Raw genomic sequence first — 3,809 nt, forward strand, 5'->3', positions numbered from 1 at the left:
GTGATCTAATTCTTTAGGAGGTGCAGAAACATAGATATCAAGTGGGTAAGTAGACAACCAAGTTGCAATTGTTTTTTCTGTGTCTAACCCATTTATTTTTCTCCACACCATTCCTCCCACTGTTCTCTCTTCGGTGCCTTTGGTTGATATTGAGCTCCGTCCCCCATGACAAGGGATCCTCCTGGATTACTGAAGCAAGGAACCCAGCCTACAAAACTCAAGATCCTGTACTGCTCAACCCAGTGGATGGGACACACTCAACATTAACATCTAGTCTCACATAATATATGAAATAGAATTCACCGTGTCAATCTGCATGGTTGTGCATGTGAACTGTTTCTAGTAACTACTTGTCATATACAGCCAGGACCTGGAGGGGAGGTCAACCATCAGGCCTTGGACCCCCAGAGATTATTTTTCTCCTTTGGAGTTTTTTGTTTTTCTCTCCTTCGTGCCTGATGGCTACACAGTCACATCATCAAGACTGCATACCACACCTTCATTGTGATTACAGATATAGCTTATTTAAAATGTGAAATTAGGAAAAAACTAAAACAAAACAAGGGAAATAAAAAGAATGTAAAATCTAAAATTTTCAGATGTTGTGATGAAGCTTTTGACTCATGAATAGCACCCCCTATCCCAGTGTATTACCTGTAGTGTAATCTTCAGAAAATCATAAAAAAATAAAGAAAGGGGCCACAGCCACAACAAGGTTGTATGAGGTTCGGGGGGCTGTCTGGTGTGTAAAACACTTGGTTGTAGCATTGTGAATGTTGTGCTTCAAATGCTATTGAGTCATGAAGAGGACCTCCCTATCCCAGTGTATTGCGTGTCTAATAGGTGCCGTATTGAAAAAATCATAACAAAAACTGAAAGAGGTTTCACAACCCAAAGCAAGGCTGGGAAAGGTCAGAGGACCTGCTTAGTGTGTAAAACACTTACTTGCAGCATTGTGGGTGCTGTGGTTTAAATGCTATTGGCTTGTGAACAGCATCCCCCTATCCTAGTGCACAGTGCCACATTCAATAAAACCATGAGAAAAAGAGATTCACAACCCAAAGCTCTCCCAGTCTTCTGTGTAAACAATCATGGACATCATGATTTGAACATCATGGGTGCTGTTTTTAAAAAGCTGTTGAGTAAAGAACAGGAATTTTCTTGCAGAATGAAAACAGGAAATAAAGAAAGGGTTTCAGAAATAAAACAAAGCTTTATTCCCGTGCTGACAGTCTGGGTAATTGGAAACTGCTGTTCTGCTTCCTATGGTCATATATGGGTTTTTCGCATGAAACTCTATTGAGCAGTATTTCTGCGGAGTGAACGTATGTATGTATACAGCGGTCCCCCAGTGTTCCAGATGGTGCGTAATTGCGCATCAATCAAAACCCCGAGTGTCAGGAAAGAATAATAAGCTCACTGATATGTTTATTTCAAAGTCGTGGTCTTTAAAATGCATTTGGTTTAAAGGCGTTCTGTGTTATATGATATGTGATATGGACACAAGAATATTCGTGCGTGGAATAAAAAGACAAACTGAAGGCTGTGAGAACATTCACAATGTACTTTATACACAGAGCAATTGTATATACAAAGCAATTGTTTCATAAAAACGCTACAGGCGTGCCAAAATCGTTTTCGTACTTCAAGCTAACTTTACCCCGGTGAAAGTTACAGACAGGCTCCACTCTTTTGTTGTGATGTCATTTTAATTAATGTTAGCTGTGATTAGGTGTCGTTTTTGTCTCTTTTAACTTAAGAGTTAAAGAGTTTAAGAGTCTGCTCCTTTCTTCCTGGTATAGAAATAACATGTTCCATGTTTACAACCACCACTATAAATTATTTGGTCAGCTCTAACGCCTGTCTGCGTTGACAAGGCATCTCAAAATGACATATTAAATAAGAACACGATCCTTCCGGTTACCATTCCTGTGGTTGGAGCGTTGTTTCGCCCTTTTTCGTTCTTCTACAATATTTACAGACAGGGCTTTATCACTGGAGTTGTACAGAAGAAGTGTGCATCAGTACTGCTGTTGTTCTATGCGTAGTTTAACCGAGATCACTTAAAAGATGCAAAAAGCTTTCAAAGAAAACAGAATTGAAAGACAGTAGAGTAAGGAGGTAAAAAAGCACTCCCCCGTCGAGGAATTAACCACCGTCGCCCATGTGACTGGATATAAAAATAACTGATTCGTTTTTGCCCAGTCTCTGGAAGCTTCAATGCGATTATTTTTCCTTCCTTATTTCTTCATTCCCATGAATTTACTCTGTAGTAGAGGAAACACGAAAGTGGGAAATTGTAGGCATTCTCCATTAGCACACAGCACCGGGGATGTAGCTCAGTGGTAGAGTGCATGCTTTGCATGTATGAGGTCCCGGGTTCAATCCCTGGCATCTCCACGTGCTTTATATTATTGTGCTCACATCGCAGTCTTCTGTTGAGTGAGAACTCTTTGTCGGTGTTCATAGAGAGCCAGGTTTACACAATTAAGTTCAGTCACACACGAAGTGCTACAGTGTTGCTCTGCTGTTTTAGATGTACCTCCAAAGCATTTAGTTCTGTTAACTACAACAAATGATTTGAACTATTTTAACATCATATTCAGGAAATCCAGAGAACGTCTCCACACTTGTCGTGGCTGTTGAAGAAATCACCTGTTAAATCTCACCCGGGATTTCCTGAGAAATCATTCAGCGAGCAATCCTCCCTCTGGACTCCACACTAAACTGAAAGCTGCGCGAATTCCTCACTGCGTGTCTTGTACTGTTACAGGTGCTCTCGTGTAGATGTGGAGCACAGCCATAAGGACACTTTGAACTTTTTCCGTATGTGAAGGAAAAGGCAAAAGAGCATGAATAGTATTAATCGTATAAAATATCCATGGTACAACTCGAGAAAGTACTGAAGGACTAAACAACGACTTTTGATGATTACAAGAGATTCAAGAAACACAACCGTCCACACACGGGCTTGGATCCTGAACGCTTTAATTAAGACAAAGCGAAGGATACGAACTGCAAACTCTCTTCACGTCTTACAGTTTGTGAAATAAAACAATTTCTTACTTTCTTAATAATTTCTTACTGCTGATAGACGATTTATTGCATTTTAACAAAATCACAATTACAAACATTTTGGGTTAAACTGTTATTCACACACTCTAACGAAGATAAACGTTAGTGTCTTCCGGTGTGTGAGCCCATTTCTAATAAGAATAAAAAATAAGTTATATAAATTGAATTGTTCTACTTTTTATACTTACATAGTCTTATTAATATTTCAGTTAAATATTTTCTTCTGTAGTAATACTAGTCTCGATTTACAATTTTTGGACATGGTGCATCTTAAATAACTTTGTTATTAGTTTCGGTTTTGGAAAATCGCGCCCAGAAGCTACCAAAACTGGTAATGCAATAGCAGCCTTCTGGGTGGAAAACAAAAAGTATTTCTTGGTATGAATCCTAGCTCATTTATAGGCGGCATTCTAGGACTTCTCGCTTCAGAAATCCTGTCAACGCATCGTACGTTTCTACTCCATCAATATCAGGAGTGTTATCACTACCAAACGCTAAGAATAGATCCTGGCAATACAAGATCTTCGTTGGAAAATTGTTTATTTTATTTTTTTAAAATATTTTCAATACCATCCAAAAAATGTCAAGTTTCAATTGTATGCAACTGATGAGATCTCTCTTCGATGGAAGTTATAAGTACATCCAAAACACGTTTCTTGTGGATCCAGAAGAGGATCATTATGAGGCTCAAAACATGCCTGTCTCTTCATTTTTTGAGGACGAATTGATTATTG

General features: G+C 38.9%; 1 non-coding gene across 1 annotated transcript; it reads left to right on the forward strand.

Annotated features, from left to right (window-relative positions):
* The first annotated feature begins 2,328 nt into the window (after window positions 1-2,328).
* Window positions 2,329-2,400, forward strand: trnaa-ugc (transfer RNA alanine (anticodon UGC)). Its single transcript has one exon. It is a non-coding gene; the product is annotated as a tRNA-Ala (tRNA).
* Window positions 2,401-3,809: the final 1,409 nt, after the last annotated feature.

This window comes from Lepisosteus oculatus, chromosome 14 (genome assembly GCF_040954835.1).
Source record: "Lepisosteus oculatus isolate fLepOcu1 chromosome 14, fLepOcu1.hap2, whole genome shotgun sequence".
NCBI classification, from domain to species: Eukaryota; Metazoa; Chordata; class Actinopteri; order Semionotiformes; family Lepisosteidae; genus Lepisosteus; species Lepisosteus oculatus.